Source organism: Athene cunicularia (genome assembly GCF_003259725.1).
Source record: "Athene cunicularia isolate RWA chromosome 12 unlocalized genomic scaffold, athCun1 chr12_part1, whole genome shotgun sequence".
Lineage (NCBI taxonomy): Eukaryota > Metazoa > Chordata > Aves > Strigiformes > Strigidae > Athene > Athene cunicularia.
Genome location: NW_020799116.1, coordinates 5,875,657 through 5,892,869, shown reverse-complemented (window position 1 = coordinate 5,892,869; position 17,213 = coordinate 5,875,657). Strand labels below are relative to the sequence as shown.

The 17,213-nt window shown below is 48.4% G+C and overlaps 1 protein-coding gene across 2 annotated transcripts in view; it reads left to right on the top strand.

The window, feature by feature from the left end:
• The window catches only part of PRICKLE2 (prickle planar cell polarity protein 2), a 61,102-nt gene that overhangs the window by 147 nt on the left and 43,742 nt on the right, over nt 1–17,213 (top strand). Inside the window, exon 1 of one of the 2 annotated variants that reach the window (XM_026857329.1) lies at nt 1,211–1,357. The exons of the other annotated variant lie outside the window; for it this stretch is intronic. The gene's annotated coding sequence lies outside the window, so the exon portion shown is untranslated. Of the gene's footprint in view, nt 1–1,210; nt 1,358–17,213 lie in introns of those variants that run through there. 2 annotated transcript variants of the gene reach the window in all.

Here is a 17,213-nt window from a genome sequence, read left to right as displayed (position 1 = left end):
GGGGGGGGGGGGGGGGGGGGGGGGGGGGATAAAATGCAAAGGGGCTTATTGGACTTATAATGGGAATACCCCTTGGAAAGGCTTCCTCTCCGTTCCTGGAAGCCCTGCTTGCTCCTCCATGAATAGAGCTCATTGAATCGGTAGCCTCTGCGGCGGCCGGAGCAGCTTGCCCACATCTGGATCCTGCCGCCTGTCCGCCGGGACACCTGGAGCGCATACAGCTCGCTCCAGCCCGCCCGCTGGGAGGTAGCGGTGTCTGCCTGTTCCGAGCTCACCCAGACTCTGGCCCACGTTCTGGAGCCGCTCCAGGGTTGCACATCTGTAACCGAGTGCAGAAATGTGCAGTTGCACGAGAGGCTTTCATCCCCGGCCATCGGTTGTTTGCACATGAAGGCAGGGTTTCTAGGTCGCTGCCTGCAGTAAGAAGCTGCCCGCGGTGGAGCTCTGTGGTTCCTGAGCGCCTGCCAACAGCCCCCACCTTAGCCCGAGTGTCAGAAGCGAACGCCGTGGTCAAGCGGCTAGATTTGCGTGCAGCAGAGAAAGACGTGGCTCTACGGCTGATGTCTGTGCCAGGCTGCAAAAAAAAAGCAAAACCTTATGTGTCAGCCAGGCAGGCTGTTTGCCAGCAGCACTTTATGATTCAGTAGTTACCTTTGTGAAACTTGGTATAACTTCAGGAACCACGTGCTAACCGTTTCTATAGACCTCTCCCTTATGTGATACAGTCCTGACCCGTGTGTCAGTGGTACCGTTAGGCATTCTGATAAATACTGGGTTTATTGGCATCCTGGTATTTATTTTATCTCATTGAATTTTGATCCAGTAATAACGCTGGGAGTTGCTGGCTTTCTTCAGTGCACTCACAAGGCTGCGGTCCCCTCGAAGTAGGTAGATGAGAAACTTTCTGGAGAAAAAGGGGAAGCAAATTGAGCGTGGGGTTTGTTTGGTTTTGTTTGGTGTTTTTTTTTTTTTCTTTTATTATTGCTTCTCTTTACGTGATTTATGTATTGGCAAGGTAACTTTGCTTTCGTACGGCTAGTCAAAACTGGAAGGGATGTTGGTTCCGTGGAGAGCTAAATTTGGGTAAAGAGACAGGATTGGATTAGGGTTTATGATTTTCACCAATAAGCTAAAACTGCGGTGGGCGTCACTCCGCCAGCTGGAGCAGCAGCCGGGGAGCCTTCCCTCCCCAGATGACCGCAGCCGGCACGCAGGCAGCCTCCCGGCCCGGGCACCACGGCCACCACTGGACGATGTGCCACGGTCCCCGGCACCGAGGGCGTTCGCCTTCCCTCTGCCCCTCCGTCCCCTTAATGGGGGTTTTCCAGCGTGTGAAGTGAATGCCTGTTTAGCCTGGGTAAGTAATCGCGCCCAATTTATAGCGTAAGAAAGTATAAGCGGCTTTAATGCTGTACAAATGTTTGCACTGTGAAATGATTTTCTTTTTCAGCTCTGATTCCTGCCTGCCTTTGCAAGCGCTGGTTCTCACTGCAGGCAGAGCAGGCAGGGGCTGCCTCCCCCGAGCAGGGATGTGCCTTATCCCCTGCTAATTTCTGACCCAGTAGACACAGTAAAACTTTTCCTTGATGCAAACGTGACTTTTCTTGCCAGCCCTGAGCTGCTCCTGCTTTTTTACTCTGTTGAAAAATCCCTGAAGAGGAGAACCCTGCGGGAGGCTGGAGCTTATCTTAGCTCCGGGTTTCCAAACATGCTGTGTGTCTTCTCAGCTGTTGCAAGGATTTGTGCGGAATGACAAAATGCGAATTTTGTACCTTCGGCAGCTGTGTTTAATACAAGATAAAGGGTTATTTTTAACTGTTGGATTTTGGATTTTTTTTTGACTTTGTTAACATGAATTCAGGAGAAAATATCCAGTTTTCTTTGAGGCAAAACAAAGGCTTCTTTTAAGTGAAGCAAAGGCTTTTTAAGTACCTAATCAGACTTGCTGAATTCAACTGCTTTGGGATACTTTGGAAATTAAGCAGATAGGAGGCTGCGATAGTGACAAACAACATGTTTGGTTGGAAAAAAGGAGTTCGTTCCTGGAGAAGGCAGAGGAGCACACAGCCACCCCACACCCGCTCTGGGTAGAGGTCCTGGGGCTCTTTGCTGGGTGGGAGCGTTTAACAGCATCCTCAGTTTGCCTTTGTTTAGACAGTGCAAATTATTTGTGTGCTTTAGGATTCCTTTGCTCTTCCAGCAGATGTTTTATCAGTGCAACTGGTGGAGTAATCAGGGAGAGAGAGAGACATGGTGCTGGTGTGCAAACACCCCCTTGGGGAGGGGGGGTGGGTAGAGAAATCGCAGAGTCCGTCCCAGGAGCAGCTGGCTGAGGAGCAACGTCAGCACAAGATGCCAAAAGCAAAATGCATGTGGCCCAACGTATCGGACTTTATTTCTGCAAAGGGGTTGTTTTCCTCCCTGCTGAAAACAGGCAGAGGCTGCGTCCTTGGGGCAGAAGGCGAATTTCTCTCAACCTGCAAATCTTTCACTCGGGACTTTTGCGGTGGCAGCTGGGAGATGATTAAATGTTCTGTTTGTGGGAAATTGCCAGGAGATTTGAGTATTTTCCTCAGTGGCTGTGGCACCAGCAGCGAGGTGACATGGGAGCATCCCCGCACGTAGATCGGGTTGACCGGAGGTTTTGAAGGCTCCAGTTGCACAAACATATTTTTGCTCTGCTCCCATTTAAATAATGGCAGCAACATGCTGGTTCCTCTAGTGATCTTGATTAAGTTATTGGTTATTTCCTTAATTAGCTACTTGATCTACTTACACCTTAAATGAGTCTATTTGTTCACCCAGAGGAGGAGGAAAAAAAAGCTCCTTTTTTTTTTTTCCCCCTTTTAAAAGGTTTTTTTTCCTCTCCAAAAGGCAGCTGTCACCTTAGGTCCATAAGGGAGCTTAGGTGAGCTGGTTTCCCTGGTGCTGCCACACTGGGGGTCTGTGGGATGCTCATGGTGTCAATGTGGTGACGGGGGACCATGCCAGCAGTGCTGGGACATCCTACGTGCCACCCCTGGGTTCTTCCCCAGCAGAGATGCCTTGGTGGGGCTGGAAGTGGGCTGCTTCCAGAGCCTGAGCAAAACAGCACCATCACTTTATTCATAGAGGTGTCGACCTGCAAATCCAACCAGGCGTTTCAGGCTGGCTGTGGAAATGTGCCAGCGTTTGTGGGGGTGACACCGAGAGACGGGCACTGGGGCTTCCCGGGGGCTGGCTCTGCTGGCAGCAGTGACTTTTAAATGAGACGGTATAGATGTACATGTATTCCTGGCATCAGTGTTACGCAGAGAAACCAAACATGTTGAAGTGGTCTTCTGAATGCGTGTATTAACTGGGCTGGGGATGGGGTAGTATCTCAGGGCCAGTTCTGGAGTAGAAACTGCATCTTTTAATCTCCAGTGGCCTTTAAATTTCCCGTGCGTTAGCATACAGCACTGCAGTGACCACCCAGTGTCTCTGCACAGCACTACAAAAGCAACCTCACCAGCTGACACCAGTTCTTCACCAGTATTGCTCACACAGCACCGCCTGTTGCCCTCTCTCCTGTATCTCAGAGTAGAGGGACTCAAATTTTTCACTTTGGAGGCTCCTTGTGATGCATGGAACAGCAGCTGGTGCTTCAGACAAACCTATTTGTTCATGCTTCTGTACTGTTTATTACTCTTCATGATATTACCCTCGTTAGCCTTAGCTTCACACCCTTCCTGATGCAGAACTCGCTGAAACACGTATTGCGTAATGAGCCCGCTTCCATATATAAACCGGAGAGACAGCAGTTGGGACTCTCCCAGCTAAAACAGAATTAAATGCTTGCCCTCCAGTTACATTTTAGCATCTGCGCCAAAAAATTATGTATTTGAGTGAAATTAGCGAGAGTTCTGACATACACAAACTTTTACTCCTTTCAGTCTTATATTTTTAGCGGTTTGGCAAGAATTTGAACTGTACGACTTGCCTCTCTCAGAAGAAACCTTTCCCATGGCCCGTGCAAAAGCCAGAGCATCGCCCCACGATGCAGGGCCACGGGGAGTGGCACAAAGATGTCTCCAGCACCAGTACTGACTCCGGCTGGGACGTGCTTGGATGGCAGCTCTCAAACTCGCAGGTGTTGGGTTTGGCGGCGTGCAAACCCTGCACCCGGTGCTGCCGGCCCCGCTGCCTGCATTGCCTGGCTCTGGGCACTTGGCATTACTCTCGTGGTCTCGGGTGATCCCAGGAGGATTGCAGCGTTTGGTTTGGCTTTGCAAAATAGCTTCAGAGCTGAGGGTTGCTGGGAAGGACTTGAATATATCAATTCTAATGGCCCAGAAAACAATATCCTAGTGTTTTTATAACATGATTCCTAAATTATTATGATGTTGCAAATGGAAGCGTGGTGGATCTTGTGGTCAGCTGTGCTTTAGACGCCACAGATGAGCGTCACAGATGTAGCAATGCCAGAGCCACGATGATGAGGCCTCTGGGTGATCCATGTTCCCTTCCACGTCTGTCCTGGCTAGCTTGCGTAACCTCAGACAACTCATGGACATCCTCCAAGTCTCAGGGGAGAGCAGCAGAGCTGCTGTTGCAGATGTTCAGGGGTTGGTGTCCGAGCAGAGCCGGCCCCAGATGGTACCAAGGGATGCCCGTGTCCAGACGGTATGTGCAGCGGAACCCGTTGTAGCTGAGCTCTCCAAATACAACAGAAAAAGCCGGTAAAACCAGACAAGTAACTGCACTCATAAAGAAGGTATATTGCTGGCTTGTCCACTCTGCTTTTCTTTCTCTGCAGATCCTGGGAGGAGGTAGCCGAGATGAAATATTTGCTCTGACGGGGTTAGATTTCTCTTTACATTCCTTGGAAGTTTGTGTTTGGATTTTGCCCTGTTGGTGTTGGTTTATGCAGTGATATTTCCAGCAGTTCGATCGCGTGGGTATAGTTCTAACTCTTGGTATTCTGTGCAAAGATAAAAACGAAAGCTGGGCCTGGGTAATGAGGTGGCTATTTAATCACAGCAGAACTTGGAGAAAAATGTGCGTTAAATATTTATGGGATGGTGTTCATTAACATTTTCAGTGTGTTGGCACTGGGCAGTGCAGGAAAGCTGTCAAGAGAATTGGAGTCTGTGTTACACAGCCGTAGACCTGGAAGGAGCCTCAGTGGAGGAAAGGCATGAACGCTTGCTTTGTTACCCCGAGGTATTCCTCGTAGCTAGCATTGCATTTGGAATTGCAGTAGTAAGCAGGATTTCAATAGTTTCACTTACAGTTCTGAAAACGCTCGAGGTAAATCTTTTAGGTCAGATTTTTCTGACTGCCGCGTCTTATGTGAGTGCAAGTGGCTGACACCAAAGCCCCGATTCATGGGCAGGCAATTAGAGAGATAAGCCTAAGTGACTTCATGTGTGTCCTTTTTAGATTGCTCAAGCCTGAGTTGCTGGAAAGGCCTGGGATTAGCAGAGATAGAGTTCTCAGGGTGCTGGAAATCAGCTGCAGCTGGGGGCCTTGTCCAACATGTGCTGTAGGTACCAGGTTATGGAGTGAGTTATCCGTCGGCATGAAATGGTGCCAGGAGGATTAGAACTGATGATAAAATGGTATTAGTATCAGTGCTTGCTTCATTAACAGCATAGAAGGTATCAAAATGGTGCTATAAATTTAAAGTGTGTCTTATATTTGTTAAGTGAAGCTACTTAAATGGTTGAAATATGTTTATTTGACAGCCACTGCATCCTCAGATATAGGATCGTGGCAAAGGACGTTAGACTTGCCACAGCATAAGTGGAAGGTCTGAGGTAGTATAAACTTGATGGATTAAATATTCCTTTGAAATGAGACAGGGTCATATGTCAGATTTTAGGATACCTTGCTCTAGATCAGTAGTGTGAGCCCAAGACGGCCCCTGCGCTCATGCCAAAGGCTGTGCTGGTTGCACATGTCTGCCAGTCTGGGGCTTTGGAGCCAAAGGTTTGTGTCGGTGATGCTGTCCCTGTCCCATGCCATTAGCCACAGCAAGTGGTGTGCCCAGCTCAGGCCGCGGGCACCTCCCTTGGGGGAGAGAAAGTTTGGCTTGGTATTCATGTCACTGGAAGAGCACTTTGTCCTACTTTTTAGCAAATATAAAAGGAACATATACGGATATAAGAGAACTACCTCCTTCACCTGAATGCCTGTTGGATAAAATAAATGCTAATCTTGACTAATTAGCTAATAGACTCACTGCGGATGTCTCTGCAATCCATTTATGCACTTGAAAGCCCCATTAATTTCCACTGGTGCCTTACAGCAGAGCGGCAAGTGAAAGGCTCCCACCGTACCCATGCTCTTTGCTTTCTGAGAGCTTTTTTCCCCTCCCTTGCATGAGAAAGGAGCTCCTGGTGACAGTCAGGAGAGTCGCATGGCTGGTGCCAGGCTCACAGCACGGAGCGCGTCTCGCTGCGCCTCAGCCTCTGGCGTGTCATGTTTTGTCACGTCCCATAAAGCGATGCCTCGTAGCACCCCACGTAGATGGCTTTGATTAACTTGGTGCTTACCTTTCACCTGCGTAACTGGTCGTTAAGGTGAGCTGATGGGGAAGGGGGCTGCGTGGGAGCTCCCACAGCTGGTCCACATGGTGAGCTGGGTCCTGGCCAGGGAGCTGGGGAGGATCAGAGTCACAGCAAACGGCTCTTGCTCCTTTTGTTTTGACGTGCCGCTTGTCAGGGAAGTACAAATGTGTTTCGTTGCACTAGGAAATTAGATAAATCTTTGTTCTGGCATCATGTGTCATGTTTTTTAACCCTTTGGTGCGGTGTTTGTTGACATCCTGGTTCTGGCGGGTCATCACCTTGTTTGCAGTACTCCTGAGCTCTTCTGCCCAGCCTGACTGGGGCTTCTTTCACCAAGGGGTTAAATTGCATTTTCTGCTTTCCAAGCTTGTTATTTGTTGTCTTCCTGCTCTCATTTTCTTAAGCACTGTAGGAAACGGTCTCTTGCATGAAGAGCTTAGAGCTCACACCTCCGAATGTCTCACATTAGACACTGAGAAAGTGTCTAACACCCGCTAAAAATCAGTGGGAGCTGGATCCCTAACTACTGCCAAAATATTCAAATATCCTGAGCATCTGACTGCTTCCCTTGACCACCTCTGTTAGGCCAAGGGCTGGCAGAAAGGAAGTGAGAAGAGCAATCCCTCCTGGAGCTCAAGCACCAGAAATGATTCAGAATTAGTCTGAGTCTAAGCCACAATGTATTGTGCAATTTAGGGCTCAGAGCCTGTCACGTAAGCAACTGTACAACCCCTGTGCTGGCTGTGGATGATGATTCAACCCCTAAAACTGGTGGTTAGGGGTGGGGGTAGTGGAGCAACACGGGTAAAGCGGGTCACTCTTTTACCCTGCAGTGGGCTCCCTAAAATGAAAAAAGCAGCAGCAAGCGGTTGTTCGAGGTACCAGAGGGTGTTTTGGAGAGCTTAGTCCTCAGGTCCCCAGAATTTGGAGAAGGCTCACTTGAATTTCATAGCACATGGCACAAATCTGGGGCGGAGCAGCAAGCACTCCTGGTGTTGGCTGTTCTGAGCTGTGGCCACAACCAGGAGCAGCATGGGTGGCACCACGGCACGGTGACATGCCTGGTACCAGGCTCCCAGGCAGGTGGCACGGCCCTCACTGGTGAGCCGTTGGCAAAGGGCATTTTCACCTCAATCCCCAACTGATCTTGAATGAGCATCTACCCTGTAACTCCTCATCACTCTTTACAAGTACCTGAAAGGACGTTGTAGAGAGGTTGGTGCTGGTCTCTTCTCACAGGGAATTAGCAATAGAACAAGAGGGAATGGCTTTAAGCTGCAACAGGGAAGGGTCAGGCTGGACATTAGGAAAAAAATTTTCCCAGAAAGAGTGATTGGACAGTGGAATAGGCTGCCCAGGGAGGGGTGGAGTCCCCATCCCTGGGTGTTTTTAAGGGCCGTTTGGATGAGATGTGGGGGGATGTGGGGTAGGGGAGAGCTTTGTGGAGTCGGGCTGAGGGTTGGACTCGATGATCCCGAGGGGCTTTTCCAACCTGAATGATTCTGTGATCCTATGATTCTCCACCATTTTAAATGTGTTTCCAAAGCAATTAACCGTTGGTATAAAAAAATCAGTGCACTCCAGTTACATCACTGTATCTGCTTTCCAATCCTTTAAAATATTCTCCTATTGCAAAGTCCTGACATGTAAACCAGAGCTGCTTTGGATTTTGGTGAGCTGCAAAGCAGTTTTTCTGTGCTATATGTGCACTGCCAACTGTCTACAAGCCTGGCATGGACAAGGACGAGTGTGTTTCAAGGGAATTTGTCTTAGAGATGCTTCAGAGAAGGATGCTGGACATGTGCCCTTCAGAGGAAGATGGATATATGCCCATGGTAAATTATTTTTTTTTCATGTTTTGCCATTTTCTGTAGAATGGTTCATCTCTGAGGCTCCAGCAACTTTAGAAAGTTGAGTATGGCAGGTTTGTCTCAACTTACAGGTGACAGGGTTTTGTTCAAAGCCACATGCAAAATCACAGTTGTCATCAAAACTAAACCCAGTTTCATGACTCTTGTGTAAACACAGGGTGCCACTTGCTGAGGTGAAGGTGGAGAGGCTGGAAGAGCAGGAAGGTGCTCTCCTCTGCGTCTTACCTGGAATGAAAACTTTATCAAAGTCGAAACTTTTTTCAAAGCAGAGCTGTTCAGAGTACAGCAAATGTCAAAATCCTTCTTGGCCGTGGGTTTGTGCTGGTGCGCATAGCAGACGCTCAGGGAGGGGAAGGCAGCTGTTGAGCTGTGATTGCTGCTTATTACACTAATTACAATAGTCTCGCCGGTATCATGAGCTTCCCTTCTCTTTCCCCCATCTGTCTGTTTGGCCATCCATGGTTGCTCATCTTTTTGAGATACGTGTTTGAAGTGCTTAGTGCTGCAGGGATCCCGACTGTGCTCCCCCTCTCCTTCCCCGTGCTGCTACAAGGGAACAATCACGGTTTGCACAGCGAAGGAGTTTTTAGTATTGAGCTGTTTGCCCTGAAATAAGGCCATGGAAAGCTGAGGTGTTGCTCTGGCTCTGCAACTCCACATTTTCAAGGATCTCAGCCAGGCGAGCCACCCTGGTCTGGAGCACCCCAGCCCGTGTGGATGGAGGGAAGGGGATGATGTCCAGCACTTTGTTCATTGTCCTTTTCCTCTATATTTTGGTTTTTGTCCTGTACTAGTACAACCAGGCAAAATACTGATCAAAGCAATCCCCTCCAGTCTCGTCATGCTGCAGGAAGGTTCCCAGCTCTAACACAAAGAACAGCTACTCTTTTCCAGAAATGTCCTTGCCCCTCGGCTGTGGGAGCCTGGCCAACCCTGCCTTCGGTACCACTGCTGGCAGCAGCTCAGCTGACCCCCAGACTGCTCTTCTTTTGTTGCAAGGAGATGCTGCAAGTTAAATGCTCAGCAAAAAAGAAAGTACCGCTCCTTTAGATGCCCACCTGGTTTTTATTTCTCTGGGAAAGGGTTACTCGTTGTCACAGAGCACTCGCTGTGAAGAACAGCCCACTCCAAAGCAGCCAGCAGAATGCTTTCTGAACCACGAAACAATGGGACTCACTAAATGTCTAGCAGTAATAATTGCTTCTAAAAGGCTGATGTATTTAGTCTGCTCATGTTTAGCAAACATGTTTGCTTCGCCCTTTGAAGATAATGCTGTGTGCAGCACAGCATGGAAGGGAAAAAAGAGGAAGAAATGGCCTGTGGTTTTCAGCGTGTTTAACGAGCAATGGCTGACGGGAGCAATAGTGTTTGACATTTCTGGTGTCCCCCTGTTAATTGTGAGCGATTGGGTTTCTCCACCCCTCCTGGGGCTCGAGCTGTGGGCAGGATGCCCTCGTGAGCTCGTACAAGCTGAGAGCACCGTGCCTGACTCTCAGGCTAGTGGCGGGCAGCAGCAGCCTGGCGTGGTGATGCTGGGGTCTCCATGAGTGCAGGGCACCCCTGAAGTCTGGGAACATCTGTGAGAGCCACGCCTCGCTGTGGCTGCAGTGGCTGCCACCAGCATCTCCTCGCAGGGTGGCTTTGACCCTTTGCTAGAGACTTCTGAGGCACACGGGGCTGCAGCAGGGATGTTCCCGTGACACCGCCTGCACAGAACCCATCCAGGAGAGTGGGGATGGGCTGGGACCCCATGGAGGGGGGAGCCAGGGCTGGCGTCAGGGGCCACGTTTCTGGCTGACCTTCTCCTGATACAGTCGTAATCCCTCCTCACGGGTCCTGATCCCCCCCTGTTCCTACGGCAGACGCTTTAGTTGCGTTTCTCTACAGGTCACGATAAGATAAAAGCGTGGCCGTGTTTCACAATAAGGGAAGCAGGTTTAGAGGATGACAGGTTATACGAGGAAGGGATGCAGGTTTCCAGCTGCACGCTCTCGCCGCCGCGGCCGCCTTTGATGAGGGCTGTGATTGATGCTGCCTCTGGAGCAGGCAGCCGTCAGCCGGCGACGCGCTGACCTTTCCCTGACGGGCTGAGCGGCTCTAATGATCTTGATGGGGCTGGCGATTTGTATATTGGGTTTGATGTATGAGGCTTGACACGGCATGGAGAAATAGGACTGGGGTATGACTGACAGCCCTTTCCCATTAAGGGTGGTGAGGCACAGGCTGTTTTCCAGTGATTTTTTTCAGTGGGAATGTTTTGCTGAATTATATCGTAGCAGAGAAGTTTTGCTGTTAAATATCTTCCTTTATATAGCTTCCAAGCAGTTAAAAAAAAAAGAGATGAGAATGAAGTAACTTGCAGGCCTGAAGGCTTATCACTAAAAGGGCTGTTCAAATTATACACTTAAATTAATTAATATTTAGTGAATTATTTTTACCCTGACTTTAATGTTCAGGCTCCTTAGGCAGATAAAACAATGCAGTAGCTTGCGTCTGGGATTATTTTTTTTTTTAATTCAGCTGTATAAAATTTCAAACCCTTGACTTCTTGCAGGCAACATTAAAACCTTTTAATTTCCATGAGTTGAGCTGTGTATAAATCACACCCTGGTTGGCACATCTCATGGGTGCTTGTGGCAAGAGTAATGAATTTCATGGTTTGTTATGAGCTACTAAAACCAACACAAACACGGAAAGCCCGTTGTAATCTCAGCATATCATCCAAGGAAGCAATTTATTCCTAAGTATGAACAAATGTCAAGCCACTATAACAAATTGTTATTACTAATTAAAACAAAGGGAAGAATAGCAAACATCTCTTGTCATTTGTGTGCAGTGCCAGGCTGTCTCAGGGACACTGGAGCTCCATCCAGCTTCAGCCAGTGGGACAGGCAGGCTGCAAACCTCGCTATCACCTAAGGCACGTTGACCTGCTCTGTGCACTCCAGGCAGGGCATGGGGCCGTGGTCCTAGGAGGGCTGGGGCCAGAAAACCACCCAGGCTTAAGTCAAGGTGCCACTTTTCATAATTCTGTTGGGTTTGGGGTTTTTTTATTTAAAATCAAGGTTAACTGGATTGTAGAATTCTTGTAATGTGTGGAGTTTGGGGTGGACTAAAAGAACCCGTGCCTGTCTGTTTGCTCTCATTAGCTGGTTTTATATCATCCAGGTCTACTTCATGCTCTCAGGTAGGAAATAAAAACCTATTTTGGCATCTGTCTTCCCACTGAGCAGATAGGAGGTAAAGAACCAGGTGCATTCCTCTCCACGGCCAATCTCCCTGCGTTTGAAAATACACTGGGAAATTTAAGACTTGAAAGCATCATGAAAGCCCATTTCTGTTCATGACCCAACACGTGTGATTTCCTCCCAGACGTGATATGGGAGCATCAGGTGGGTCCAAAATGCGCTGGATTTACCATCTCCCTGTGAATTTAACACAGTTTGGGAGCAAGCAGTGAATAGGTCTTTTTTCTTAGCTGGCAAAGAGCAGTCAGGCATGTCTTTCCTGGGTGGGAGCAGAAACATGGCCATCTTAAACCATAGGTGGTTTCTGAGGAGTCTGAGTTTTGTGCAGCCACGGAACCTGCATGTGGCACCTGGCCAGCATGAAGGAAGCACCCAAATCCTGCTGGCAGCCAGAGAAGGTGTATATGGTGTGGTTTAGGGGGGTAAAAAAGCAGACTTGTGTTGCTTGGCCAGGCCTCTGGGCTGGCTTTGGACTCACCTCTGAGCACAGAGATGGTCGAGCACCATGCCCCGGTCCTGGGGGATGCACATCTTTTGGGGAGGGACCATGTAGTGCAGAGGGGAGCTCAATGAGCAAAGGCAAGAAATCCTCAGGGCATAACCACTGACCCAAAACACCCTATTAGACAGCTCTGAAGCCAAAAAGTAAAATAAAAATCATCTAATGTGACAGCAGCCCTGACAGTGTCAGGCAGTGAGAAGGGCGGCAGCGAGGGAGTCCTGTGCTGCTGCCAAGGCACATGTTAAAATGCAGACTTGCAGGGTTAGTCGGTTATCCTGAAAATGCATCTTCTGTTTTGTGTAAATGGAAAATTAATTTGTTGTTGATCAAAGGTTTAGATCTTTGGAAAACATACCACCAGATAAGCTGAAGATTTATGTGTTTCCTTCATAACATATTTTCAAGGAATGCTTTATTGTTCGTGGAAAGGCCCCAAGAAAAATAATGTCATTAAAAAAATAACTGCGTTGGGTTTATTTAGCTTAAATTACAATACAAAGCTTTAATGAGGCTTTTGTAGACATCATTAGAGGACACTATTAAAAAGTCTTCAGATAAGAATTCTATCAGGCTAGCAAAGGGGAGAAAACCACGTGAGCATCCCGATCGTTGTTCACATTTGCTTACAAATCTGATTTCAGAGCACAAAAGTAAAAGACATAGTAGTGCTGAGTTAAAGCCAGAGGCTATGAAAAGCCTTATTGTTGTTAAGCTCCTAAAGCTTCTTGCATTAAGGTGATTTAAAAAAAAAAGAAAGGGGGGGGTGGGGGGAGAAATAGATACAGTGATTGATGGAAACGCCGTCTGTGGCGTGCTCCGTGTGTCACACCAGAGCGTGCAGTGCTGTTCTCTGAGCTGGGGGGGTGTGGTGGGGTGGGACAGTCGTGGGTGAGGGTCCTTTTGCGGTGCCTTGTGGTGGCGGGGATGGGGTGCAGAGCAGCGATGCTCAGGAGTACCAGCATGGTGTGCCAGCTCCTCCCGCAGCATCAGCCTGTGGTTTGGTGCTGCCAGAGGATGTGGACAGCACAGGGTGTGACATAGGGGTTGATATGGTGTAGTTGGAAACTGTCAGTGTTAGGTTACTGGTTGGACTGGATGATCCTCAAGGTCTTTTCCAGCCTTGATGATTCTGTGATTCTATGCTCGTAGCCACTGCCTCGCCGCCTGGCTCTGCCTGTGCACCAGAGGATGCTGGCAAGGGTCAGGCCTGTCTTGCTGGGTGGTGTTTCCAAAACTAAATTCCTCCTTGCAGACCAGCAGCGCAGATCTTTACCCGTTGCTCTGCCGAAAATGAGTGGAACACAGCGGTGGCAGCAGGAGGAGCCCGTCTGTCTCACGCGGTCTTAGGCAGCAGCCGCGTGAAGGTACAAATGGCAGCCCTGAGGAAAAGGGGAGGAGGCCGAGTTTTGGGATTAACAGTCTGCCTCTGATAGTGGTCTCTCTGCACCTCTCTCCACCCAGTTTTTCTCTGAGATAAGATATTCTTGCTTCTGGCATTGAGAAGTATGGGGAGGGTTTGCTGCCTTTCTTAAACAGAATAAAGAAAAAGGAAAAAAAATAAGAAAGTGGGTTCAACCTACTTTAAGGTCCTGACTTATATTTCATGACTTGGATTCTCCAAGGAGCTTTCCCCATACCTTGAGCACATCCTTATGTGCCTCCTGAAGAGCCAAGCGTTTGGTCAGGAGGAGTGGGGCCAGACGCTGCCACGTAGGCTCTTCTCCCTTCCCTGCTCATTGCTGACAGCTTTTTGCAATCATCTTGCCTTCCCCCTGGGTGTTTGCAAAGCCATGCTCTCTCCAGCCTCTTGCCCTGCCCCGTGGTGGTGGGAGGATGGCCCTGCCGATGTCCCTGCCCAGCTTGGGGACCGTGCTGGGTACAGCCTGTCCTGGCACTGGGGCGGGAGGGCTGGCTCGGCAGGCGGAGATTCCTCCGCAAATTACAGGGGTGAGCGTGGGAATAGAGGGGAAAAAAAACCCCACTGTGAGTATCCAATTCTGCATTTCTGTGGGTAGACAGAGCGGTGGGAAAGTAATGTGTTATTGTGACTGTTGCTGTGAGCCAGGACAGGCTCAGTGATGGGGGGGACCTGCCGTCCCCCTGATCCCAGACAGGCTCGTGGTGTGTGCGGCACAAGGGACAGTCTTCATCCCCAAGGGCAGCATTTTGGGGCAAGGGAGGCTGGAGCCTCTGTGACATCCCAAGGTAGCAGTACTGTCGCACGCTGCAGTGGAGGATGCTCACTAAATAATTCAGAAAGGCAACTCGATCTGACATTCATCAGGTTAGTAGCCCTGTGACCTTGAGGACGCCAGTCTGCTGTCGCTGTGTGTGGCCGTGCCGTGTAGGTCATTGTTGTCAGGAGAGTCAGCAGTGTTCTCTGAGGCCCTATTGATTGACAGCTGATCAATACACCAAGGTGATAAAATACAGCATTTATGAAACGTGGGCTCTTACAGTGATTTGTTAAATTAGCCGTGGGGATGAGTTTGTGCAAAAGGCAGAAAGTTTAAAGTTGACAGGTTTGGGTCTTTGTCTTTAAAACTAGCAGCAAAGGGCAGAAAGATGTGGCTACGTTTACAAGCAGAGTTGTCGATGTCTCGCACCTCTGCACCCAAGTGGGGGCTCCCTGCACCTGATCTTTCTTTATTTCAGTAGCTAAGATTTTACTTCTGGTCGTTTGCTTCCTTGCTGGCAGTTGTCAGCATCCATCCTTGTAATGGTGCAAGTCCTTCACGTGACCTTTAATAATGTGCTCTGCTGGCTCAGTATTCTCTTTGCTGCTTAATGAAACACCCATTTCACCTGTGTCATGTGCAGAATCCGTCAAGAAATCTTTTGTGCCTTCTGGAGTTATTCCAACACATGACCTTTTCACAAGCCTTGCAGTAGGTAATGGTAATATGGAGCAATTGCCAACGAACTGGAAGCTTTCGGAGCAGGAAGGCTCATTTCCACTTTCCTAAGACAGTTGTGTGTCTAAACGTGGCAGCTTCTAATCTGATTTCTTGTCTCAGAAGAGCCTGTTGGTTGGATTTTGTGGATGTTTAGGTTTGCAAGTATTGGAACAAGTCGTCTGCCAGGAGCAATGACTGGGATACATGCTGTTTGGAGACACAAAGCTCTTCTGCTCATAGTTAGCCATGCTAAGTGTTGTCATAATGACCTTTTACATCAGCTCATGATTCTCACTCCCATTTTATCTCTGTGGATCAACTTATACTGAAAAGTTTGCAATTTCTGCTGTGATTCCTTTCTTGGGGATAATCGGGTTGGCCAAGACAGCCAGGCCGAACTCACCTTTGCTGTGGGATGCTGGTGCTGGGTGGTTGAAGCTGCTGTAGATGAAGTTACACAGAGCACATCGTACAAGAAATGGGGTTGGACACTTGGGTTCATGCACTGCCAGCCTTTCCCCCGATCGCAGGGCTGGCTGGCGGTCCCGCTCAAGTGGCACTTGGAGCATTAATAGACACTTTGCTCCCAAGTGTTTATAGCTAAAGGGCCTTTGCTCCTTGGAAGTTAATGCAGATAAAGTCAGGCATTTTACTCGTGTTCAGTGAAAATTAGTGCCTACAGGACCTGCCGTATGGAGCGGTACATATTCTTTTTGCCAGTTGTAGCCTCTAGTCACTGCTGCGTGCTTTTAGCAATAAATTTCCAGGGAAGATTGTTACAGTAAACACACGTAATTTCTGCTCTACAGTATTTCTGCTCAACATTATCATGTATAAGCAGGCTTCTTTATTTGCTTTTGCCCAATTCCATTTTGTCTCATTTCCTTTGTATTGTATTTAACATGTTCTAAATTTAAGTGGAAAAATACATCATCTTGGGGTGGTGGCATGTTAACAATAGAGAGGTGAGCTGACAGCCTGCCCGCAATGCCACTGTAAGTTGGAAGGGGCAAAATGTGCCAGATTAGGAAGCTGAAGGGTCAGGGGAGTTTTTTTTCCTACAAGTGCTGTTGCTCTGTGTAGCTGGAGGAGTTGGAGGGGACCCTCCTCAGCACTGTGGCCATCCCCTGCCAAAGGAAGGTCCGACGCGGCTGGATGCGGTAACAGGGTCAGCACTCAACTCTTGGGCTTGCGGCTACAGATTTAATTACTAAAAAAAAAAAAGAACAGAAAATTATCAAATATTTCATCAACGTCCCTGAATACCTTCTTTTGTCTGAAATTGTCTGAGCCGGATGGAGTCTCTGCACGTTCTTAGTCCATCCTGCTTGGCTGGGGTAAGTTGGGGCAGCTCCAAAGGGAGAGCTGAGCTGGTTCAAGATCTCGCCTTTGAGATTTTGAGTGGGATTCCATATAATGAAACCTAATTTATGAGCCTTAATAATAATAATTCAAAGCATTTGAGACTGAAGAAAGACTCTCAGATGTAGTTTCCGCATCCTTCTGTGTTCTGTAAACATAGCTAATATTGCCAGAATCAAGGGCTCTGAAATCTGGAGCCAGGCCACAAAAGTCAGGAGCGCGCTAAGAAACGCTGCATGTTGGGAACTTTTACTTGCTCTCTGTATTTTTCTGAGCCTACAGAAACTAGGTTGTTGAATTTCACTCACTTTTTTGCAAATGCAGAATGCTCTCCTCCAGTTGACTTGAAGCAAAGATTCATTTGTGACCACCTGATTTCCAAGCAACGGGCTTTAAGAGCAGCCGAAGAGATTTGGCAGTGTCGCTCCTTCTCTGTGTTTACTTTTCTTTCCCAAGGGGAGGTTAACATGGGGGAAGGAGGCTTTGGCATTACTGTTGGGGTGGCATAGTCCTGGGGATCACAGTACTTACCTGAGATATAGAAGGTGCAAATCACGTGTCTCTTGGGGCCATGTGAAAGAAAATGTATTAAAATATGAGCTAACCAAAATGCCACGCTAATAGCTTGTATTCCCCAGAATATTTAGCCCTGCTGGTGCACAAACATGCTGCATCTAAAAACCAGTGGGGAATCATAGCAAATGACTGCAGAAAATAATTAAGAGGGCATTGAAAGCCAGGAGAAAAATGATACGTTGCTCAGAGCCAGTGGATCATTGCTTTAATAGCCTGCGTACCTA